Below are 26,729 nucleotides of genomic sequence, written 5' to 3' on the forward strand. Positions count from 1 at the left end.
TGTTGTGCGAGTAAAGACTGCTAATAACGAAATTCCCACGAGTGCTGTCGTTATTTTCCACCCGGGACCGGGAGGGAGAGAGCTTTTCATATTTCCAGCGCGAAGCTCTGACGCGCTTAGACTTGCACCCGCTGCGTGAGTGCCCCGCAATTTGGAGCAGTGAGCTTGGATATATATATATATATATATATATATATATATATATATATATATATATATATATATATATATATATATCAAACTGCCCTTTTGGACCTGCTTTGGGGCCCCCTCAATCTCTACACATTGTTGGCCCTTCCATGTCATAGACATACCTTCCTGGACTCCTCAAGGTGTATAGTTTTCAGAAATGTCTGGGTTTGGTAGGTTTCGCTAGATGGCCACTGAGGTCCGGACCACAAATATAGGCGCCCCCCCTTGCAAAACCAAGTCGTTTTGTGATAGGTAATTTTGATGTCTCCACAATACATTTTGGGCCCTTGCCTGTCATGGGTACTTGGCCCACCCACACAAGTTAGGTACCATTTTTATCAGGAGACCTGGGTGAACACTGCGTGGTAGGAAATTTATGTCAGCCCGGTGATTCCACAACTTTCCAACACAGAAACGTGAGAAAAATTAGATTTTTTTCACCTACATTTGAGGTTTGCAGGGTATTCTTGGTGGGTAAATGTTGGGGAATGCATGGAAGCCATACCGCCCTAGACTCTCCGGGGTGAGTTTTCAGAAATGTCTGGGTTTGGTTGGTTTCCCTAGATGGCCTCTGAACCTGGGACCAAAAACGCAGGTGGCCCCCCTTTCGAAACCAGGTCGTTTTGTTATAGATAATGTTGATGTCTCAACAATATGTTTTGCGTTCTTCCTTGCTGTGGACACTTCGCCAATTCACACAAGTGAGGAACCATTTTTATAGGGAAACCTGGGGAAATGCTGGGTAAGTGTAAGTTTGTGAATCCACACAGATTCCCGAACTTTCCATCTCAAAATTGTGAGGAAAATTTGATTCTGTCAGTTAGATTTGAGGTTTGCAGGAGATTCTGGGTAGGAAAACATTGGGGGATCCACGTAAGCCATACCTCCCTGGAACCCCCCCCCCCGTGAATAGTTTTCAGAAATGTCTGGGTTTGGTAGGTTTCCTAGATGGCCGCTGAGCCCAGGGCCAAAAACCCAGGTGACCCCCCCCCCCCCCTCTTCCTTGCAAAACGAGGTTGTTTTGTGATTTGTGTTAGGTAATTTTGATGTCTTCACAATATGTTTTAGACCCTTCCCTGCCACAGGCACTAGGCCTACCCACACAAGTAAGGTATTCTTTCTATCTGAAGACATTGGGGAATGGGTGGAAGTTTGTGGATGCACGCAGTTTCCAGAACTTCCCATCATAAACATAGGAGGACCCTGGTGAGAGTTGCACAAACCATCCCATCCTGGATTCCCCTGGGTGTCTAATTTTAAAAAATGTACAGGTTTGCTAGGTTTCCCCAGGTGCCAACTGAGCTAGGGTCCTAAATCCACAGCTAGGCCCATTGCGAAAAAGGGTCCGTTTTCACTAGAAAAATGTGATATGTCTACGTTGCGTTTTGGACCATTTCCTGTCGATTTGTTATGCATTTCTGCCTTCCAAATGTAAGACAATGTGTAAAAAAAGTCACTTTGAAAAATGTCCTATAATTCACATGCTAATATGGGTACCCACAATTTTGGAGATGTGCAAATAACTACTGCTTCTAAAGTCTTTGTTTTGTTCCCATTTCGGAAATACAAAGGTGTCCTTGATACCTCTTTTTCACTCTTAAATTTTACCAAATTAATTGCTATATACCCTGTACACAATAAAAACCCATTGCAAGGCACAGCTCCGTTATTGGCTCTGGGTACCTCGGGTTCTTGATGGACCTACAAGTCCTATATATCACTACAACAAGAAGGGTCCAGCGGACGTAACAGTATATTGCTTCCAAAATTCTGCCATAGTTAATAGAAGTAACGGGTAAAAATGTTGGCACAAATAGCTGTTTTTTTTAACTCCATTTCAATATTTTTGTATTTGAACTGTTAGTTTCTGTAGAAAAACCTGGAAGGATCTACACAAGTGACACCATGCTAAATTCAGAATCTTCTCTACATTTCTGAAATGTATAGCTTACCAGGAACTGCTATTTCTTTCACATCCATTTCTACCACTAACTGGAAGGAGGTTGAAAGCGCAAAAAATTGTCAAAATAGGCAATGTCCGAGTAAAATGGCAAATCTGTGTAGAACATTTTGGTTTTCTGACAAAAGTCTGCCTGTCCCTGAAAGCTGGAAAGATGGTGATTTCCACATCGCAAACCCTCTGTTGATACCATTTGAAGGAAAACAAACATATGCTTTCTTTTGCAGCACGTTTTCCCCATTTTTCCTAAATTTTTGCTGTATTTTGGCTAATTTCTGGGTCCCCTCCAGGGGAATCCACAAACCCTTGGTATTTTTAAAACCCTCAGAAAGTTGGAAGAAAAGGATGCAAATTTGGCCTGGATACCCTATGTGGACAAAAAGTTACTGGGCGCTATGTGCAAACTACCCCAAATAGCCTAACAAGGCTTAGCACAGGGGGGAAAGGCCTAGCATCGAAAGGGTTAACGTGAATGGGAGAAGCTTTAGGCAGCACTAGATACTTTGGTCTGCGATTTGGATAGAAGGAGATGGGATGTAATTTCAATATATCAGAAAGGATATAGGTGACATGTTCCGTGGCTCAGCAGTTTTGAGACAAGTGAAGTGTTCAGTTTTACTTTCATGTGAGTAAAATACACTTACATCAGGAAATATTGTGTTGCAGGACGAAAAGGGACTCATGACTTGTGATTATGGGATTTTACTTTTGAGGGGATACTCCTTGATCTACTGAAGTAACTTGAGGAACAGCAAAACAAATGTTTCTGAATATTAATGTTTTTACTTTTATGTTTGTTCTTTTTCCTTCTACAGGGTTCTGGAAACGAGCACAGGAAACAACTTCTTTCAAGAGAAGTATACCATGTCTTCAGTTTCCTGGCAGTCTGCAGATGTTCATCCTCTTTGAAGTGTGCCGAACTGGATAGCATTCAATGGCTTATAATACTTTATTGTTGTGCAATTGATGATGGATATATGCGTTCTGTGATGAAGGGGTATCAGATTCATTTTTTAAATGTATCCAGATGTAGTTTGTATTAACGTTTTAAAGCGTTAGTAAGTTTACACAAGCGGCTGATCTGCAGTGTGTGAAGTTTATTTTATTTCAATAAATCCTATTGTACAATATATTTCTCCTTCTGACTCCACTAACGTTTCTGCTTTCAAATTGTAAGTCTGGCCCACCGTATTTAAAGGATGTCACATTTAAGGTATGTTTCCCAGAACAACACTCCTGTATTAGTATTTTCATCATGGCAGGTATATAAAACACACATACATTGTTTTCTAAATATAAGTGACTTAATGTCACAGTGTGACTACTCATTTTAATTGTTAATATGGGCCATCAGTACATTAACTTCACAGTGCACTCTAAATACAGAAAAAAGAAAATATATGTTCCTACCATTGTCAGACCTATTGCCAGATCCATAATTAAGGACCAACTAGCAACATCAAATGCTAGACTCCCTAGTATTCACCATTGAATAGTATTCTGTCTCATGGGTTTGCCTTCAAACCTCTTTGATTCTCATGGTCCATCTACACCTGGATGAGCAATCATGGTTGAGTAGCTCATGAAAGGTGTTGTGATGGTTTAGACAAGATACCGTTTAATGTCATCATTATATTCATAATAAAGATAATATGTCCAGCCAGGCATTTAACTTTGAAAAATAAATGACAATTTGCAATTTCGGACAATTTAAAAATGAAGGCAAAATTTGATAAATGGTTGTTAACTACAAACTTGTTAGGTTTTAAATTCAAATGTTAGTGTTGCGACCGTTGTACTTTTTTAAGCACTGCTCTTATCTGTTTTATGTCTTTTATGGTGTTAAGCCGTAATAAAGATTGTATAAAGGCAACAGATACTCTTTATTAAGATATCTGTGGAGCTCCAGCACTGGATACAGGTCCAAAGTAGTATAAATTCCCCTCCAAAAAATATAAATTTGTTGGAAAATAAAGTCAAATGTCAAAACAGTACAGTTATATATATGCATTAAAAGATAAATGTTGAGGGGCGTGGCCAAGATGGCGTCGGAATAGGACGCTTTTGAGAGCCTCTCCGACGCCGACTCTGCACAGCGACGAATAGCGGGGTCCAGGACGTTCCTTTCGGCGATCCGAGAGCGGCGGAGGTCACTGGAAGCTTAGGGTGCCATCCGGTGCCGTCGGAGTGCTGCCCGGAGACCAGTGGCGGAGATTGCAGCGGGGACGAGCTGAGGCCTGCGACGCACCGGCCTCTGGTGCCCGAGGGGCCGGCCACACCTGACGCTGCAGCCGGCGTGCCGAGGGACGCTCGGCGCTCGCTGCCGGGACCCGCCCCCGAGACTTGCTGACCGGCCTTGTGCGTGGGTCGGGGATCCGAGTGGTCGAGGAGCCGACGAGGCGCGACTGGAGCCTCGGAAGGGGATTGGGAGACGGCACACCGGGCCCGGAGGGGGAGCCCAGCGCCGGAGAACTCTGAGGCTGCTTGCACACGTGGGGGGCGGCCCCGGCTCATGGAGACCTGCTGGAGTGGGGCGGCTGGAGGACCGGCTGGCGTTGCTGCGGACCCGGCACGGGGTGCCAGCTGAATCACGCACACCCTGAGACAGGCTTGAGGCGGCCCTCCTTTGGTGCGGGCGGAACGGTCCCCGGAGTACCGGTGGTCACGTGGCGTGCTTGGGCACATCTCTTTGGCGGGCATCGGCCCTTGGGACTCCCTGCTGCCTGGCCTGTAGGGCCCCAGTACCGGCCCTTCGGCCCTTGGGGGCGGAGTTCTGAGCTCCCACGGTGGGTGTCTGGTCTGCAGAATTCGTCGAGGGCAGCCTCAGCGCCATCTTCTATCTGGGGCCCCTCTATCTGACTGGGACCTGTCCAGCCTCGCTGCCGGTGTTATAGTACTGGGGGCCTCGTGTGGTGACGCTACCTCTGCATGGTGCCCGTGGAGTCGGTCCCCGGTACGGAGGCCCATCCTGCCCTATGGACCGCGCTTATTGACTGTTGCACTCCCGCGGTGGTACTGGTTGCTGGCAGAGGCGGGCTGTGCCCTTGCACGGATTGTCTGGGGAGGTGTTCTTCATCGCTTGCGGGCCCAGCCTACCACCGCTGCAGGGACTTCCGGGCGCGGGAGGCCCACCACGCTGCGGCCTGGGGCGGACCCTCAGGATGACCACCTCACTGCGCAAGGGGAGGGCGGGGAAGGAGGGTGCCCCCAAGAACCCTCAGCAGCCGGCCTCACCGGGAGCTAGTGGCTCATCGAGGCAATCTGACGACGAGGCGCCTGCCACTAAAGCCTTCATGACAGAGCTCTTTTCCTCCATCAGGGAGGACATCTCGGAACTCAGGTCACAGCTGGCATCGGACCTGCGGGAGGTGAGGAGAGATGTGGACGGGATCGGCGAACGTGTGGCGACACTGGAAGATCACGACCTCAGCTTGGCGAATGATGTGCATCAGCTGCAGCAGGACATTATCCGTCTCACGGAACAAAATTTAGATTTGCAAACCCACACGGAGGATTTGGAGAACCGCTCCAGGCGGAATAACATCCGCATCAAGGCTGTGCCATGGCAAGGAGAAGCCGGGGACCTCCGTGAATATGTTCAGGCCCTATTCTTGCAAATCCTGGACGACGAGAGTGTGCAGACTATACGGATGGACAGGGTGCACAGAGTGGGGCTGCCCAGGCGGGGAGGGGGCCCTCCTCCTGATATCCTCGTCTGTGTGCACGATTTTCAACTGAAGGAGCGTATCCTGCGCCAGGCTAGAACCATCTCCTCTCTGCAGTTCCGAGACCACCATCCGCAGCTGTACCAGGATCTGGCTGCCTCGACCCTTCGGAAGCGGAGGGAGTTCCGTCCCGTGACCACCTTCCTGAGGGAGAACAACATCTCTTACTCGTGGGGACATCCCTTCCGGATCATCTTCCGCTGGCAGAACCGGCTGGCGCAGATAAACACTTTGCAGGTGGCGGTTGATTTGCTGGGCCTAGAGGATGTGGCGCCATCTCAGGGGAGCCGTTCTTCACCGTCCAGGAGACGACGACGCTCTTCTTCCTGGCATAGAGTCGGCCCCTCTCCAGAGCGGAGACGGCCGGATCGTACGACTAGCGTGCAAGAAAGGGATGCTGCGGTTGCATCGGTGGCTTCCGCCACTCTGGCTGATTCTCAAACGAGCTCTGGAGCTGCATGACCCCTTCTCCCACTGATGGCGTCGGAGGGGCTCTGACCCCGAGGCCCGGGAGTACTATTGTACTTTGGAGAAGACACACCGGGCCGTGGTCCAGGGGGCTACCGATCTGGTGCCCTCTTCCCCAGATCGATCCGGAAGGAGTCCCTCGGATCGTGACCTACTGGACCTGATGACTGTTCGACTCAGGTTCTATGACTTAAGTCTATTACTGTTGTCTTTTTTTGCAGGGGGGGGGAGCGGGGGGGGGGCTCTGGTTCTGGGGAGTTCTGGGGGCTTTGGTTGAGAGGGGATGGTTGGTGTTGGGGTTGGGGTGGGGGGGTGTGTGGTGGCGACACTGGTAGGTTACTGCTGGGTGTGGTTGATGCTTGTGATAGTCTTTGCCGCTTCCTATATCAGGAGCTGGGCTGGGACTTGTTCGATCTCTGTTTACCTTGTCAGGTCATGCTGGTTGATCCCTCGGGGGGAGGGGGGTGGGATTCCCCACGGGAGGGAGGTGTCCGGGATACTGAGCCCGAGTCCTTTGTCTATATGTCCTGAGATTGCTGTTCTTCCTATGTCTGCTTGTCCACGGAGCTCTTGGCCGTCTGGAGGATGGGTCTGGCGGGCCCGAAGGAATGGCCTGGGTAATGAAGGGGGTTGTTTGGCCGTAGCTCTGCTTGGGGGTGTAGCGGTTTGGTGTGGGGTGCTGCTCCGGCTCCGCGCCCTGATTGTCCCTCATGCAGGCATTGAGCGAATTCCTCTACTGTCCTTATGCCTGTTAGTATAGGTAGCTGGAACGTGAAAGGTCTTAACTCCCCGCAGAAACGCCAGAAACTCTGGAAGTACTTGCTGGACCACCATCTAGATATAGTTGCTCTACAGGAGACTCATCTGGCCAGGAAGGATGAAATGTGGCTTCGGCATAGACAGTTTCCTCTTCTCTACAGGGCCTCGGCATCCTCTAAGCATAGGGGGGTGGCCCTTATGTTTAGGGCTTCTCTCCAGTTCCAGCCACTGGGAGTGAGCAGTGATAGGGAGGGCCGTTGGCTCATGGTGAAGGGCTTGTTGTATGACCGCCTGTGTACGTTTGTGGCTGTGTATGCTCCGAATACTGGTCAGAATGGGTTTTTGCAAGGGCTGATGGACAAAATGGGAGACTTTGTGGAAGGGCACTTGATACTGTTGGGGGATTTCAACATGTTGTGGGACAGGGATTTGGATGGCTCGGGTGCACGCAGGGCAGACACTGGGGTCTTTTCAGGGGCTACACAGCAGCAAGTAAGCGACCTGGGTTTAGTGGATAGCTGGCGCTTCATGCACCCACACACACGGGATTACACGTTCTTCTCTCATGTGCATCATACATACTCCCGCATAGATTACATCTTTGTCAATCAGGCTCTCAGGGGGGACATCACTCTGGCTGGTATTTTCCCACTGTCGCTATCTGACCATAGTCTAGTGGTGCTTGGGCTACACTGGGCGGTGGGGGGGGACGGCTGGCGGAAGTGGTACTTCCCTGCGGCGTTGGTGCGGGATGATGTCTCTTGCACCGCGTTGCGACGGGCGCTTGCAGACTTCTTTACTCTCAACCCACCCTCCGATACGTCGGTATACACCACGTGGGATGCGTGCAAGGCCTCTATACGAGGTACGTGTCTCGCTCTTAACGCGAATCTTAATAAGCTCAGGCGGACTGAAAGGGAGGCCCTGGAGGCGGAGTTGGCTACATTGGAACAGGCGCATAAGTCGAACCCCTCTAGGTTGACCCTTCGACCCCTCACGGCGGTGCGGGGGAAACTGAGGGCGCACTATAACAACCGGGCGGAATATACCCTCTTGCGTCTCAGACGGGTTTCTTACTCCCAGGGGAACAAGGTGGGGCGTCACCTAGCCCGGCAACTCCGGGATAAGCGTGAGAAGGATTACATTGGGGGCATACGTGACAACACGGGAGCTGTCCGGCATAGGGACGCGGACAAGGCGGCCATTTTTGGCCGCTTCTACGCGAACCTTTACTCAGCGGATGCCTTGGACTCCGCAGCCCAGGAGGCGTACCTGGGGGGTCTTCCTATCCCACAGGTCTCCAAGGAATGGAACGACTTGCTCTCTTCCCCCATCTCCAGGGAGGAGGTATTGGGAGCCATCAAGGGCCTGAAGCTTCACAAAGCGCCCGGCCCCGACGGTTACACGGCCCAATTCTATAAAACTTTTGCCTCGGAACTATGCGATTTCTTGGTTTCACTCTTTAACGCGATGGCATCCGAAGGGCGAACCTCGGAGTCTATGGCGGAGGCCCTGATCACCATTCTCCCCAAAACGGGGAAGGACCTTTCCGAATGTGCTTCCTATCGCCCGATAGCGCTCCTTAATCTAGATGCTAAGTTGTATTCCTCTATCCTTGCCGGTCGACTGAAGGATTTGATGCCGGCCCTGATCCACCCGGACCAGTCTGGGTTTATCAAGGGTCGCCAGACCCATGACAATCTACGCCGCGTGATTCATCTGATTGAAAAGGCGGAGCGTTTTCACATTCCCGCTGTGCTGATAGGACTCGACGCGGAAAAAGCGTTTGACCGCGTGGACTGGGGCTTTCTACACCGTACATTGGAGGCCTTCGGGTTTACACCTCCCTTTATTAGAATGCTTGAAGCCAATTACCATAGCCCTACCTCGCGGGTGCTGGTCAATGGCTGCAGATCTGGGCCGTTCTCGCATTCCCGCGGCACGCGCCAGGGGTGCCCGCTATCGCCGCTTCTTTTCGCCCTCAGCATAGAGCCGCTGGCCTTGGCGGTCCGGGAGAATGAACGGATCCTGGGACTTCCCTTTACGGGGGAACAGCACAAAATTTCGCTCTTCGCGGACGATGTGTTGCTCTCTATCCAAGACCCGGTGCTATCGCTCCCACACGTCCACAAGGAACTCGCGGTCTTCGAAGCTGTGGCTGGTTTCAGAGTGAACCTCAACAAATCGTGCATTCTGAACCTGACCCTTCCGCCTCCGGAGGTTCAACGGGTTAGCTTGCTTACCCCGCTCCCGTGGGCGACCTCCTCCCTGTTGTATCTGGGGGTGCGACTGACCTCTACCTTGGGCGCGCTGTTCCAGGCGAACTTCCCACCAATGCTGGCTGTGATCCGGGCGGAGCTGGAGAGGTGGAAACCCAAATTTATCTCGTGGCTGGGTAGGGTTCATGCCATCAAGATGGTCCTTCTTCCCAAACTTTTATATCTCTATCAGGCACTACCCATCCCGATAGGGGTGGATTACTTCCGTCGACTCAAAACTCTCATGCTGAAATTCGTCTGGCAAGGTGGTCGGGCACGGCTTTCCTATGCGGTGCTTCGACGTTCACGGGCGGAGGGAGGGGTGGGATTTCCAGATATGCACCTATATTATAAGGCAGCCCAATTGAGAGTCCTGGTGGAGTGGTCCCAGCAGCTATCCGAAAAGCATTGGCTCCACATGGAACGAAGTGTAGTGGGACGGTCCATTTGGGACCTGGCCTGGAAGCCCAAGGCGGACCGACCCAGGAATGCGTACATCTGCACCCCCATTAGCACGGTGCTGAAAGTTTGGGACGCTATTAGTGGCGATGACCGTTGGACAACGTTCCCGTCCCCATTTACTCCTATCCACTTCAATCCAGCCTTTCCACCGGCTCTGACGGATGGCTCCTTTGGGCCTTGGAGAGAGGGTGGATGCAGGTCCCTCACTCACCTATTCCATGGCGTGACACCTCTTACGTTCCATAACTGTATGAGGGATTACGGTGTCTTACCTACGGAACGCTTTCGTCATCTTCAACTTCTTCACTGGGCGACATCGCCTGGGGTGGTGGATGCGGCCACGAGACCGCTGACGAAGTTTGAAGACTTTATCCTCCACACTTCCACCATGAAGGGGACGATCTCTTTTTTGTACAAGATGCTCCTTGACACCACGGTGTCCCCCCGACCTCGGTATATGGAACATTGGGAGACTACGCTGGGGCGGGACATAACTGACATTGAGTGGAGGACTCTTTGGAGGGATGTGACAACACATAACCATTCCACTGATCTTAGGGAGGCACACATGAAGCTCATCTTCGATTGGTATCTATATCCATCCAAACTACATAGGATTTTCCCAGCTTCCTCTGATAGATGTTGGCGGGGTTGTGGGGAACTGGGGGACTTTCGCCACATCTGGTGGGATTGCCCATCTATCCGACCGTTCTGGTCTGAGATTCTCTCGCACATCAGGGAAGTGGTGGGCTATCCGGTCCCGGACTCATTGGACTTTGTCCTGTTGGGGCTGAGAGATCCATTGCTCCAATATCAGACGAGGGCGGATAAACGCATTCTATGGCTGTGCCTTGGCGCGGCTAAACTAACCCTGGCGGCTGCCTGGAAGAGTCCGACGACTCCGGCTATCTCCTTATGGCATGCTCGTCTGTGGCGCCTCTTGAGTATGGAGAGGTTTTCTGATATCTTTCGGGGGAACTTTAAAAACTTCATGTTCACCTGGGGGCCTTTGGTCCGTTTTCTGTCCCGTGGATTGCCATCGGCAGTGTGTCCCTCGGCGCTCCGTGCGCTCCACCTCTTCCAATTTTAGCCACCTGACTATGTTGTGATGATTTGAATGAATGTTGGTCGCCACCACTAGGGTTGAGGGTGGGGGGTGGGGGGGGTGGGGTGTTACGTTGAGAATGTTTATCTCTCTGTTGCGACAGATTTGCATACATGGACATACGATTTGGCCTATCTTTGGTCTGTGATCGAACCTGAGTCGCTCCTCCTCTTTGAGATTTGGGATCACTGCGGCGCAGTGAGCATGCCTCGCCACCACTGGAGGCTACGACATAAGACTTTGGCGTTGTTTAAGTCGTCGTTCGAGGTTCTTGAGAACATGTTCTAAAAGCACCCCCTGTGTGGGGATACATGGCGGGATGTCGCCTGTTCCTTCTTCTCTCTCTCTTGCTCACTCTTCCTCTGTTTTTCCTCTCTTTTCCTCTTCTATGATATAACTTGCAAAATAAAAATTTTACAAAAAAAAAAGATAAATGTTAAATTGAACAAATATCCTTACTATAAGCGTAGACAATCCCTCCAGACCTTGTGAGTTCCCTTCCAGTTGTGGTCTGTGGCAACATCTCATATCTAGTACTGGCTTAGCAGTCTAAGCTAACTACCAGAAGTCCACTAAGAATTTACCATCACCCTCATAACTGTGCTGCCCACATCAAAAGCAAGCCCCTATAAATTCAATGTGTGATAAATGAAAGTTGTTCTAACACAAACACATGTACAATTTGAATTTGTTAGAAAATGTACTATATAAATAGGCTTGTGCTACTTTTGGTGGACTGCTAGGCTCGTAAAAGAGTGCAACCCTAGTAAATGCATTACATTGTAGTGCTGAACAAAAAGGTGGAGGGAAAGTTACACAACAGATAGCCATTACAACAGAAAAGGCTTATGTGAGAAGGAGATTCTAGAGGGCTGGTAAATTGATTGTGAGTGGTCAGTGCTGAGGTATTATTGTGAGGCAAGATGCTCTGTGAAGAATAGTGTTCATTTAATTGCCGAAATGGATGTTGCTTGCTGCATCTGGAGCTATTGAACTGTGCTGCCCCATCGATGTGATTCACCACCATCAAGTATCTCACTGCAGTCATTGCCCAATTGAATTCAACCTACCGCGGACCATACCTTGAAGACCTTTCTTCCTTTAATTCGGCTGTCCCTTGGTTTGTCTTGTTCTGAGGAAGACCCGCTGTGCCCACTAACCACTCATGCACTTCTCTGGGTCGAAACGTCGATGTGCCTGCAATAATCCGGACCCTACTCTCTCCGCCCCATGTGAAATGGAAATTTAAACCCCAAACAACACAGAGATTTATATACCGAGGGATGGATGTCCTCTGAATAACCAGTTAACCATCCATACAACACTGTATATATCATGTTCATGTTTAGCTCTTTTTTCGCACTTTCTTCACCTTATCACCAGCGCCGTTTGAACAATTCACATGTTCATAAATTGTGACAGCCTTTTAATGTCATCTCGACACCATGAAGTGTAAATGAATATATTGATTTATCCCTCAATACAAGCTTAGATTAATTGTTTTTGGGTGTTTTTATCCAGTTTTTTCTCTTTCCTTCTCATTTATTATTACTGAAAGGTTTGAGCATTGTTTATTAGTATTCAGTAAACCAAGAATCACTTCTGTACCCGACAGAACCAACATCCTCCGCATTCTTGAACACCCAGGTTCTGAGGGGCACTGGGTTACCACATTAAACTAGATATATCTTTTTGGGGGCTAGACTGACCATAGCGGGCTTTGGGCGTTTCCCTGGCACGCTGGAATGGTGAGGATCGGTTTTGCAGCAGTGGGGGCTGGCTTTTTTACTGGGGGCCGATTTTGCAGTGGTGCAGCAATTTCGGCCCCCAGTGAGAAAACCACCAGTGCTTCACACTTGCGCCTCCCTCACCCTCACACGGGAGCCAGTCCAACAAAACTGACAGGGCTGCTTTGAGTTCTCAGTCCGGCCCTGATCTTGTTCTATATTCTTGGAGTTTATCAGGGAAAACATTCTGCATTGTTTTCATCTTAGTTCATCTCATAGTTTCTAATTTTGTACACTTCTGGGAGCTGAGGACGCAGCCAGATATTTTGACTTTAGAGGACATGTCAGAAAGGGTCTTTTTTTAAAGTGCTTTGTGAATGATGCTGTTTCTCTTGCAGATAATAAAAAGGCAAGAGGAAGAGCCTGTGGAGTTCCCTCAGTGGAGGTATCCTTCTGCCAAGCTTCTAGAGACCCCTAATTAGATGGCAGTGCTCCATAGTGGACATTTATAAGGGGGAACGAGGTAAAAAAGTGAGAAAATATATAAGAGGGTGAGGTGGAGTTATGAGGCACTTGTCAGCAGGGCTTTATCTGAATCATGGTGAAAGAAGTCTAGCGCTTGTAAGGCAGCCTCAGGTTTGCTTCCAGAAGAAAGGGTTTTACTTATAGTAATAGTTGGTGCTCTGCAGTTTTCATCTGGACAATGTAGGCCTTGAAACTGGGAAAAGTGTCAATATTGAAATTGAGCAACTTCCCAATATTGCTCAATTGTTCTTCTGAGCCACCTATGTTCATATGTACTAAGATGCTGGTTGCAATTTGCGACACATTTGCTGACCGGCCTATGTACTAATAAGTCAATTTACAAAATGCTGAATCATAGTGGGTCGTAGATTGAGCAGCCTAATGAATATTCATAAGGCAGAACAAATTGTGTGACCCATTGTGATTGGTTACAGTAAAAGGCATGGATGGTGGCCGGCAAGGGTCAGCAGACCACCATCTTTCTGATTGCATTTGAAAACCGTTGTTCATTTTAAGCAGCTAAATTAAGGAAATCGGCATCCCTACCAAATTTGCTATTCAGTATCTATTTCTAAACCTGCTTTAGAAGTCAGTAAAACTTTACAGGCTCCTGAAATGATATAATTACACTCAAAGTCCCTTTATAGAGGTCACAGCCCTTTTGGGCTTTTGATTTTGTTAGTCTGATTGTTTGTGACTCCTAAAAGGTCTAATACACCTGAAACCTAAAGAGAGCCAGACTTGAATTTGTTAGTTAAACTCTAGAGAAATTAGGGCAAATATAGTTTTTATTTTTTTGAGCTAGAGGTAACAGCCATTGGTGGTTGCTGGAAACACAGCTCTTTAGATGGGACACATTCTGTAGAAACAAACGTTTCAGGTAGTTGTGTGTCATTGACATATTGATGTAGCTTGATGTCTTTGCTGGCAAGAATGGCTCAGGCAGCCTCCATGCAGAGGTTGAATATCACCAGAGAGAGAATTGAATTTTGGGGTATACTTGATATCACGATGATGGATTCGGATTTGAAGGTGCCCATCTGGATGAGCTGTGCTCTGAGAGTTCGATATGAATCACTTTGGTATGGAGACTTTGAAGACAATCTTGGTGAAGAGCGTGCTGATCAGGGCCAAAAGATCAGTGAAGCTGTGGTTGTCATTACGTGTGATTTGGTAGTTGACCACTGATGGTGTCTGCCTGTGTGGGATGATTTCTAACACTGTATGAGGTTGTTGGTCTAATTGTCTGGTGTAGCTGGCTGTGCGTTGAGTACCTTGTCAATAATTTTCCCCAGGAATGGAAGGTAGATGATTGAGCATTACTTGGGTATGTGACCCGGATCTAGATCTGGCTTTTTCAAGACCAGCAGGAATTTTTGCAAACTTAAAGGAGTCTGGGAAGATGTTTTCAGTAAGAGAGGCATTGACGTTGAGAAGACTGTTCAGAGCATTATCACATACCTCTTTTAAAACGGATGTAGGGGCAATGTTGTCTCTGTAGGATGTGACTTAGAGACTGGAGAAGGCTTGCTAGGTCGTCGGAGGAGAGGGCGTTGAAGATAGTTCATTTGGTGCTTTGCAGTGATGGAGTAAGGTGATCAAGATGGATGGGTACTAGCTGATGATGTGGTGCTTGATTTTGCTGATCTTGTTTCCAAAGTTTTTGTTTATGCCAGTGTATTTCTCTGGAGTATGCTGAGAGAGATGAGCTGTCTGTAATAGATCCTGTTTTATTTTTTAAGATATGTGCAATATCTTCTCCTATAGTCAGTTGAGTTCCTTGCAATAGTGGTTTTATTCATTGTACTAGAGGACAATAAGTAGTTGAAGAAGAAAGTCTTGATGTTAGAGTTGTGCTGTCAGGTGGTGAAATTAAGAGGTTTTCTTTAGTAGATTAGTGGGGAAGCTCTTGAATGATATTTCCAGTAGCTTAGACACAGCTTCTGTTGTCCATTGGGTGTGGGTGAGATGGAATGGAGGTTAAACATGATTGCTGCATGTTCAAACTAGTCCACTTGTATTTGAGAGTGATGGTATTTGGAACAGATGAAGTGCAAGTTGATTCCTTTGGCTTGTGTTGGTAGTGTAATGTACTGGATGATGTTGGTAGTCTTCAATAGTCAGTGGCATAAAGTTTTCACAGTCCTGATTAGAGGTTGAGATCATCAAGGAAGATATTGACGTGTAAGGGGAAAGATTGTTGTAAGCATGTTAGGCATGATGATGAGGAGACCAGGGGTTGTTTTGGGAGGTCAGTAGATGATATGGAGACTTAGAGTCTAAGTTGCTGCCAAAGGGAGCCCTAGGACTAGAGCTAAAAGAAGCTGAAAGCTGGTTGTGAGATTACAAAAGCAGGCCCTAATGATTGATGGAACATTGCAATGCCCCCCTTGCCTTGTTTGGGCTGTAGTGATATTCAGCGCTTTAGCATGGTGGGAGGTTGGTTTCGTTTGGCCTCACTACTTCTCAATTGACATTTCGCATTCACATTTCTAGTGTAACCAACATTAAAATTGCAATTCTTCTGTGGATTTCCCTACCGCTGCTTTCTGATTCACAGATCTTGTTTCTCTTTCTTCAGTAGCGCTTTGAAGTTCCAATTCAACCAAGCCAAAGTTTCAGGTGTTCGAAACACATACTCCCTTTGACCAAAAAGGCGTGTGTGAATGCCCAGGGAACTTGTGTCAACGTCAACTAAGGGCCAGGCATCCTTAAAAAGAGATCACACAATTATGTTCCTTCACATAGATGAGGATTCGATGCACTCGTGTCTTCAGGTGTTACCTAGCACAGGGCCTTTCACTGCCAAAGCCTCCAATTGATTAAAAAAAATGTAAATCAGGTCTTTGGTTCCTATCCCAGCTTGGTCCACAATTTAGAAATGCTATTTCCGTGCGGATGAAATCCATTACATGCCATTTATCTTTTAGGAAGGCATTGAAGGCTTTTCATTCTGTGAATTGAACCTTGTGAACTTGCTGAAATGTTATAAGAACTGTTTTGTTTTGTTTTTTCCAGTACAAACATACTTCTGTTGGTGAACGCGTGCTTAATACATTTATTCAGTACATGCCATTCCAAGACTTATCTTCTCCTTTTTCTTATGTATACTTGTCCTCTCTTTTCTATTACCCCTATAATTTCCTTACCCCACTCATCTTTTTTATATCTTATGTTATCTTTCATCCATAGTGTTCTTATCTGCTTTCGTCTCTGTTCTTGCTTTCTTTGAAATCATGTACATCCTTTCACACCCTAGTTACTGCAGCTGTGTCTTTCTTAATCTCTCTTCCTATTCTTTTAACCATCTTCAAAATTACATGGTTCAGTTCAGCTATAACCTTTATTGCTTTGCTCACATTCACTCTCTTGTAGTGGATACTTCAAACCTGCAGATTACTCATCTTTTGAATCTCTTCCAGGCCCCAAACTGGATCCAAGAAAGTTTAGAAAGCTCTCCTGCATCAGTAGGTGGTACTGTAGTGCCTACCCTATTCCGATGCCTAGTTTTTTTCTTACTTTCTTTATTCACTTTTTCTTATTAACAAAGAGACAGAATTCCATTCTGTACATTAGAAGTGTTGCACAATAGCCACTCATAACGTACAGTTTCACAGCAAGCCCAGCAAGTATATGATCAATTTTGTCTGTTTATCACAGTAATATTCTCACTTTATCACAGTTTTTTGCGTTGGACTCAACAAATCTTCCATCACATGTACCTTAACACAGAACCACTTACCACTTATCCGGCCTGCCCAGAACAACCAAATCTGGCACTCTGTGAGTCTGACTGCAACGGTCCTGTCCAGTAACTTTTAACCTTGGCAACATCCCCTGTGTACTCTAGCCCACCACCCTGTGTGCAGAAGTGTCCACGTTCTAAGCTTCCTTAATCTTAGTCGCTAGATAAATCTGTTACAGTGCCCAGAAGTTTTTAGGTTGACTGCGCAGTGGGAGTAGCTCACCGTCGTCCTCAGTTTGTGTGCTACAATACATCATATTCTCTGACCAGCTAGCCATCATAGGTACCGGGCCCCTTGCCCAACATACCGCCACTCTACGTCTGGCCATCAGTAGCCCCATATCCAGCAGTCTCCGAGTGCTTTAGGCAATGGCTTAGAGAACCCTAGAAACGCTAATATTGGGTCAGGTATAAGTGTTGTGTTTGTGACATCTCCGAGTTCCTTAAAAACTCCCACCCAAAAGTTGGCTATCCCTGGGCACAACAAGGCCAAGTGTAGAAAATCTACAACAAGTTCACTACAGCGTTCACACTTCGCAGTGTCCCACATCCCATATCTGCACAACCTCTCAGGCGTATAATACACCCTATATAAGAATTTAAAATGGATTAACTTGTGCCTGCCGTTTAGGGAAATTCGTTTCGTACTCTCACAGCAGTATTTCCACGTTAGGTCATCAAGCTCCCTCCCTGAGTCTGCCTGCCATGCAAGTATGGCCTTAGTGTAGTAGTTTTCCCGGTACCCCAGGAACAGTTTTTGTAAATCTTAGACACAATTTGAATTGGGGACTCCGCTTTAATCGCGTAGGTGAGGGGGGCAAAATCAGGTGGTTCAGCTAGGTCCTGTCCTAAGATGTTCAGCAGGGCATGTCTGGTTCTATGAAACTGGAATTTCTGAAGCAATGTGGCATTCTCCGTAGATGCTCCCACCTCTTCCCATTTTTTTGCTTTTCCCTCAGTGAACATATCTTCTATATTTTGAATGCTAAGAGAGCAGAGTGCACGGGTAACCCCCTTTTCCCTGCAAGGGAGCAGCCAGTGGCACCATTCTAACGGAATCAAAGGGGAGTATAAAATGGCTCCCGCTTGCAATTTCAGTAGGTGCTGCCAAGCCTGCGTAGTTGCATTGATAGAATCTAGGATCCCCGTTCTGCGATCCGGCAGTTTTAACAACAGAGCCGGCAATGGGTGTAGGGACGCCACTAACTTCACTATCTACAGATGGGATGTGTCGGGGGAACCATTGTACCAGTGATAAGCATGAGCGCTCTGCGCTGCCCTGTAGTATAAATCCAGATCAGGAGCCACCAGCCCTCCCATGCTGTTAGGAAGTGTGAGGATGGCCCACCAAACTCGAGCGCAATTCCCCGCCTAGGCAAGATTGATCAGTAATGAAGTGAGTGTGTGAAAAAAAGAGGCCCGGAGCACCACTTCTGAATCAGAGTGCACTTTGACTCCAAGATATCTTACTGGGTCTGTCGTTCATAGTAGCGGGTAATCAGGTGTGAATGGTATGGTAAACGTAGTCAGAGGAAAAATTATTGATTTTGTCCAATACACTTTTGGGCCCGATACTGTGCCAAATTTCACTACTTCTCTCAGTGTAGTAGATAAGTTACATTCAGGTTCTCTCACATAAAGCAGCGTGTTGTCTGCATATGTAGAGACTATTAATTCATACCCCAGAAAACGTATCCTCCTATCTTTATGGTATTCCCGGAGTGCGCAGGCCAATAGCTCCGCTACGAATGTGTATAATACTGGGGATAATGGCACCCCTGTTGCGTGCCTCTAGTTATAGGTATTGGAGCAGTAACTAGGTTTCCGATCTTAATTCTGGCTGTGGGGGAGTTATATAACCCCAGCCATTTGTAAAAAAAATTCGCCCCAAACCCATTCTTGTCAGGACCTGTACCATGATTGGCCACTCAACCGAATCCATATCCAGGAATACAGGCACTGCTTGTATATCTTGTCTAGTGTGCTGTATTGCACGGAAAACAGTTCTCAAATTATGGGTCAGGTTTCTACTGGGAACAAATCCAGCCTGCTGTGGGGCAACTAATAAGGGGATCAGTGGCGTCAGTCGGGTCGCTAATATCTTGGCGTATATCTTGGGATCAACTTTCAGCAGCGATAGCAGTTGGTACGACAAGCAATCTGCCTGCGGCTTATCTCAGGATAGCTACTATGACCGCCTCTCTCATTGACAGAGGCATACTACCTTAGCTGTACATCTCTTCAAACAGTGTCGCCAAATGCAGACCAGCAAAGCCTTAAATTCTTTATAGAAGCGGACAGTCAGACCATCTACCCCTGGTGCACTTCCAGATTTCATCTCGTCAGGGCTGTTCTCTCATCAAGCTCCAAGGGGTGCATAAGGTACTCCTGGTGTTGGTTAGTAAGCCAGGGCAGTTTGATATGAGTCAAATAATTTAAAATATCCTCATCCTTGCCCGCGCCTTGTGAGCTGTATAGAGTCGTGTAGTACTGCCTAAACCGCTCCGCAATCTCTGCCTCATCCGTTAGGGCTTCCCCCTCTGCACTACGTATCTCTGCAACCACCATTGCCTCCCTGTGTTTCTTCAGGAGCAAGGCCAGTACCACACCAGGACGCTTAACCTCCCCGTAGGTGCAGACCGTTGCATATTTACCAAGGTGTTTAATCTCACAATCTGCCGTCTCATGGTACTATGCTAGCTGTGCTTGGAACTCTGCTGTAATCCCATCATCAGCTCCATCTAGGAGTCACAGTTCCAATGATTTAAGGGAACTCTCCAAATCCGACAACCTTTTGCGAAGCGTTCGGAGGACCCCTGAGTGTTTTGACATAGCTATCCCCCAAATATACACTTTAAATGCCTCCCACACTACTGTGAACCTATCTACAGATCCTAAATTACATGTAAAGTAACTTTCAATTGCCTCAGCCATCTCCTCCCTGAAGGCGGTATCCAGCAGTGAATATGGTGGGAAGCGCCATGTGAAAGGGGGGACGTATTTCTGTAGGGTGTCCAGCACCAGCAAAACCGGAAAACGATCTGAGAGAGTGCGGGGAAGCACCACGCACTCCAGAATCCGATCATATGTGGTTTTGGCTGCAAGCCTGTAGTCAATCCTGGTGTGCAGGTCATGGAAAGCGAAGTAATGTGTATACCCACCCCTGGGCCATATATATTGATAAGCAGCAGGTTCATCCCTTTCCCACTACATCTATATATCGTAAACCTACCCTCTTGGTCAGTGTTGAGGGGTTCCAGTGTTAAGCTGGATTTAGGGTTCACCCAAGTGATCACTCCTCATGCATGCGATGTAAAGCCTGCAACGTGTACATTACCCTGCAGGTCTCTTCTGCGGAACATGTTACTGGTTGTGAGCAGGTATGACTCCTGTATAAGTGCTTTGTCAGTGTCTTGTCTGTATAGGTAGGCCATTACTTTCCATAACTTCCTATGGTTGTTAAGTCCTCTAACATTCCATGTTAAGGCCCTGATCTTACTGTGCGTAGCAGCATCTTGAGTGTTATGGGCTGTCATCATGTGCACTGTACCTTCCATTGTAGACTGTACATCATTTTTGTGTGTTTGCAACATAATGTACTCCAATTCTGAACAACCACTGTATCATGAACAGCTTCCCAATACTTTAGTCTCAGTGCCCCCCCCCCCCACGACTCCATCCACACCAAGCACCCCCAACTGTGCAATGGCGAAATACCCGATACATACCTCTTCGATCATAACAATTTTTACATGTAACAATGTTAATCAATCAATGAAGTAAAGAAGTCCCAGGTTGTGGTACACACCCGTGGGCGGATGTTGCCTTCCCCTTCTGTAAACTGTACCTTGAAAGGCTATAAGCCTGATACCGCCTGCAATCCGGAAAACCAAGAGCATCAGGTATTGTTACTTCTGTACACATTCAGCTCAAAACACCCATTGTCAGTGGAGCTTTATAATATGTCTCCCATATAATCATCAGAACCGACATGCAATTTACCATAGACAAACGTAATACTACCACAGTCCCCCTATTCAGCCTCCAATACCACCCATATCCGCAGTGCAAAGAGTGCCCAGCCAGCCCCTCAAGGCCCTTCTCCACACGCCATCTTATCTGTAAGCGTGTCTTTCTCAAAAGTCAGTCCTGTTCGTCCAAGCCGCTTCCGGTCTCTTCCACCAGGCTGTGACTCTGTGGGCTGCGCTGCTTTTCTTTGGACCATTCCTTTAGAGCTTTCTGCAGTAGTTTAGGGTCCGTGAAGATCCTGGATTTTCCCTATCTTTTGACGCGCAGTCTCACTAGATTCAACATGGCATAGTACAAGCTTTGCTCCGCAGCTGTCTCTTTAGAGGCTCAAACTGCCTGCGAGCTTCCTGGACTCGCTGTGTGAAAATCCGGGTAAAGCGAAATGGCAGATCCCTCAAATTGCAGTATCTGTTTCTCCTGAGCCGCATTCAGCGCTGCATCCCTGTCCATGTAGTTCAGTAATTTGGCGATAATAGGCCTCGGGGGAGCTCCGGGGGCAGGTCTCGGGCCTAACGAACGGTGTGCTCTTTCCACTATGAACATTGTAGAAAATGTTTCGCTGCCCAGCAAAGTAACCAGAAGCTTTCCAACAAAAAATTCCATGTTACCAACCTGAGTCGATTCTCGAAGGCCCGTAATTCTAATATTGCTTATTCGGGCCCACGCCTCAAGGTCCTTCGCCTTATCTTGCAGGATTTGCAACGCTCTCCACATCTACTTAGGTCACAATTAAAGGGTTGACCCAAAGGTACTGGGACCTGGGTATTAAGTAGTACAGAGAAAGGGGTCCCAGACTAAATAAAACTTATATGCACAGAAGAGTTTATAAACTTTAAATATATATTACTCGTACCCTGAGTTTGAAGAGGAATGTTGTTTATTCACATCCTCTTAGTCATACATTTCATGTGCAATGCATAATCAACATTTATATTAGTGCCCATAAGAAAGGAAAGGGGGGGGGGAAGGATCGTAGGAAAGAAGGTTTGTGAGGGTAAGGTAGTGAGTGGACAGTCGTAAAAGTTGCATGTGATATAACAGTCCGTAGGTTTAAATCACAGGGGTGCTGTAATTAGTCACCCAATACATAAGTTCAATCACATTCCATCCTATCCCTATTGTTTTGTTACACAGTAGTTATACATTGTTGTAAACTGGGTAGGGCGTAGGTATGACAGTCGACGTTTCGACCCCTGTTGTGTGTAGGTTATTTGCACCTTACAGTGGGGTCTTCATCAGGACGTGAAGTGAGGAGGGGCACCTAAAGTTAAGAACGGGGAAGTTAGATAAAAGGAATGTGAATGGATCAAATTACACATACATCTAATGTAAATTATTTACCAAAAGGGGGAGTTTTGAAAGGGCCGGCGGGCTCCTCTTGTGGGTGAGAGTAGGATAATACCTGTGAATGGTAAGAGTAGTATACTAGTCATCAAGAGACCCGATTAAGGGTTGGTTACACAGTTAAACCATGTCTATCTTAAATTCCAAAAAGGGAAACCAAAGTCTAATAAACACATGCATACTGAGGCATAACATTAAAACCAAAACATAAATATTTACATGTTGAGACACTGCATGTCACAATATGTCAAGTATTTCTATACAGTTTGGCAGAAGTAGTAATACCCAGCCGGGTTAAAAGACGATTGTGCATGGTGACTTGGTAAGGAACCAGCCGGTTCATATTCCAAACACCGCGATTTAGTCACAGCCAGCACCCTTAGGTGTAAGCCTGTCGCAGCGAAAACACTTAAAACATCCACCATGAACACGTTAAAGTTAAAGGGTTTTGAGAGACACCAAGTTCAAATGAATCACATTGAGCGAAGTGCCTTAACGATAAGGGGAGACCACCTGGGAAAGACCTCGTTAGACACATGGTAAACCATGTTGTAACATTTAAATGACTGACGGAATTAGGCATGGCAAGGTTATAAAGTTCTAACCAACATACATTGTGAAACACCGACTATTTAAGTTCAGGGTTAAATACCTAGACACTGTCCGTCAGTGGCAGTGTATGAAGGGTCAAACTCGGTGATCCCCACAGGGTTGCCGATGCGCGTATCAATCTAAAAAATCAAAATAAAGATTGGAGATATTCACGGCCTTATTAACTTAAGGGGGTGAATTAGTGACTATTACGAAGCTTACACGCGCTTACCGCAAAGGAGATAGATCATCCAGCGGCTCAGTCGGGGGAACAGCCGTGGCCCAGACGAGGTCGCGTTTATGTTTGACGCGCGCGCACGTGCAGCAGCAGGATGCTAGTGCTGCGCGGCCAGGGAAGAAAGACTAGGTTAACGCGGCGCATTGAAGGAGTTGGGTTTAGGTATCTCATGAAAATGAAAGGATAATTCAATATCAACAATTCGATGGACCCACAATTATAGTGGAAGTTGGTACAGAGAACACTAGTTATTATAACAATTTGAAAATGCACATACAAGAAGACATAAAATTGAACAGGCAATTCTTCTAAGTTGATTCTTTTGCCGATGGTGAGATGTTATACATATGACCAGTACATTAAGTGGAGGCATAAAAAACACTGTAGTAGAGGCATAAAGAACAGTGTCACAGTTCAATTTGGTAAGCCCCCAACTGTAAGAGATGTTGTTATAATAAACCCTGCGCGTTATATCTATTTTGACATAAACATAACAATTTATTTATTTATTTTATTTATTTATAGTGTTTTATATAGCGCGGACAAGACCCGTGGGTATCAGAGCGCTTTACATATGAGATTACAGATTGACAATAAGCAATTATAACAGCAAACATATATGAAGGTAGAAGGCGATATACTATCTAGGATGGTTACAAACTGACATATGAAGTTAATAACTTGACATTATAGTAGCAATTATAACAACAAAAACAAATATGGAATGAAGGAGGCAATATGCTATCTAGGGTGATTGAGTAAATATATTCTTAGCGCCTGATCACTTAGCGATAAGTGGTGCATATGGTTTAGGTTGTGCCATAGTCGTACAGTCAAGTTCGATGAGGTAGGATTGTAAATTATTATCAGAGCAGTGTCAGAGTAATTACCAAAGGGTAAAATGGGTATAGCTAGTTGTAACAATCATAAATATTCACATGACAAGATAGGGGTAGTAACTTTGGTGTGATACATAGTGCAGATAACACCTAAATATGAGGTAGCGATAGGGTGTACAGGCGAAGCTTGAGTTATAGTCATAGTCATAACTAGAGTGTTTAGACATTTGTCTTATTGGTCTTCCAATTGTTTATGATGGCTCCCGTCATCTTTGGCATAAAAAAAAAAAGTTTGCGCCACTGGTCTGTGGTCATCTCTATGTAGGGTATTTACTCATCATATGGCTTTTCAGTTCCCTTTTAAATGCTGCAATATTTTGAATCTTCCTGATATAGGGTGGGAGTGAATTCCAGACTCTGGGGGCGGCTCCCGAAAAAGCTCGGTCATAGGTCTTTTTTTTCCGGAAGAAGGCCGGCCGTAGGAGCAACTCTTTAGCGCTTCTCGTTGATCTGTTACCTCCCGATAGCTTGATTTTCTTGGCTAGATATCTTGGCGTGTTGTAGTGGACCGCTTTGTGTGTAATACAGGCCATCTTCATTTTAATTCTAGCATCATAGGGTAACCAGTTTAGTGCCTTCAGGTGGGGAGATATGTGATCAAATTTCCTCGTTCCCGTGATAAGTCTTGCCGCTGCATTGAGACAGGCTTTTAGCGGGGCAGTGGATGTTTTTGGTAGGCCAGCTAACGTAGTGCAGCCATATTCGATCCTTGAGATAACTAGCGATTGGATCGCAAGTTTTAGATCTGCTTCTGAGATAAAGGGTTTCAGTTTCCTTAGATAGTTCAAATGGAAACGGGCGCTCTTAGCCATTGCATTGATGTGTTCTTTCATGTCTAGGTTCTCGTCTAGTGTAATTCCTAGAGATTTGGCTGAATTAACAAGTGTCGGAGTGCAGTTAAGCGCAGTTATCATTTTAGCCCATTCCTTTACCTCTGGTTGACTTCTTGTCGGTGAGATTAACAGGAATTCTGTTTTGTTGGCGTTAAGTTTCAAATGGTTGGCTGTTAGCCAATGCAACGCTTTCTTTAGAGTTTCATTCATAAGGTCAATGTCATCACTGCAGGCAATCTTCATGTATATTTGTGTGTCGTCTGCGTACATGTGGTAGGAGATCTGTGTATTCCGAAGGATCTCTGTGAGAGGTTCTACATATAAGTTGAAGAGATCTGGGGATAGCGTTGAACCTTGAGGGACCCCTATTGTGTTAGGACAAGGGGAGGAGATTGCTTGGTCGACCAGGAATAGCTGAGTCCTGTTCTGCAGGAAGGAGTTAAACCACTTCCAAACATTTCCAGATAGACCCATCCTGTCGTGTAATCTGGTCATCAGTATCTCATGGTTTACCGTGTCAAATGCCGATGACAAGTCTAGTAGAATCAGTAGGCATGCATGATTTTGGTCAAGGGCTTGTAGGGCGTCATCAACAATATGTAATATCGCAGTTTCAGTACTGTGTCCTGTTCTGAAACCTGATTGGCAGTCATCTAATAGTGAGAACTTAGCGATGTGTTGACTCAGTTGGCCTTGCACGCATTTCTCAATAAGTTTGGCCAGTAAAGGGATGTTGGTCACTGGTCGATAATTATTTGGGTCAGTTGCATCCGCTGTCGGTTTTTTGATGATGGGAACTACCTGCCCCATTTTTAGGCAGTCAGGTAGGGTCCCTTGTGATAGTGAGGCATTTATTATCTCGGTCCAGATTGGAACTAGAGTGTGGCTGATTTCTCTTACACATTTTGCCGGTAGCGGGTCTTGGTAGTGGTTGTTGGGTCTAAGTTCCGCTAGAGTTTTGGCGATCTTTTCCTGGTTGTATAGTTCGAATGTATCCCAGCTTGCCTTATTTTTTGTTGGGGGATCTTCCGTTGTCGCGTTCGCCTTATTTTTGGTAACGGGCTGGGTCGTGAGGTTAGCCGCTGCATTTGTGAGCTCAGCTTCTAGCAGTTTAGTTTTATCCATGAAAAATGAGGAGAATTTTTCACAACTTATGGGATTCTTTGGGTTCTCTTGGGCCGTTTTGGTTAATTTGTTTGACTGTTGTTTTAAGATCTCGAAGAGTTTTCGAGGTCTGTTTATGGCATTGTCCAGTTCAGCCCTTATAAATTCTTTTTTGGCATTAGTTATCTTTAAATTATATTGTTTTCTTGTTTTTCTGAGGGCCTTCAGTTCGGGGGAGGAGGGATGTTGTCTCCATTTCCTTTCTGCCATTCTCAGTTTTCGCCTGTCCTCGTTCAAAGCCTCATTAAACCAAGGATTTTTTGGCTTTTCCGAGACACTTTTCAGTTTTTGCGGTAGGGTGTCATTGACTATATTACCGATTGAGGTTATGTAATGATCAGTCAGCTCATTTACATTCTGCTTGTTGATGCCTGGCTTCAGGTCTTTCACACATCTTTCAACCAATCGTTCAATATTAGCTTCTTTTGTATCTCGTATCAGTTTTTTGACCTTGCGAGGTTGCGTGTTCCTGCCTTTTTTCATTGTCGGTATCACAAATGTTATGGCGTGATGATCAGACCAATCACACGGGTCTATGGCGGTAATTGAGATTTCTTTGTTTCTAGAAATTATCCAGTCTAAAGTCGCTCCTTGTGAGTGAGTGGGCTGGGTGCATATTTGCGAGAGGTTTAACTCCTTGAGGAAGTCTTTGATCGAATTGACCATGTTATCATTGCCGTCGTCCCAGTGGAGGTTAAAGTCACC

At 46.5% G+C, this 26,729-nt stretch overlaps 1 protein-coding gene across 1 annotated transcript in view; it reads left to right on the forward strand.

Annotated features, from left to right (window-relative positions):
• Positions 1–3,284, forward strand: part of BCKDHB (branched chain keto acid dehydrogenase E1 subunit beta) — a 995,115-nt gene extending 991,831 nt beyond the window's left edge. Inside the window, exon 11 of the mRNA XM_086926548.1 lies at positions 2,968–3,284. The gene's annotated coding sequence lies outside the window, so the exon portion shown is untranslated. The remainder of the gene's footprint in view (positions 1–2,967) is intronic.
• The last annotated feature ends 23,445 nt before the right edge of the window (positions 3,285–26,729 follow it).

This window comes from Lissotriton vulgaris, chromosome 6, assembly GCF_964263255.1.
Source record: "Lissotriton vulgaris chromosome 6, aLisVul1.2, whole genome shotgun sequence".
NCBI classification, from domain to species: Eukaryota; Metazoa; Chordata; class Amphibia; order Caudata; family Salamandridae; genus Lissotriton; species Lissotriton vulgaris.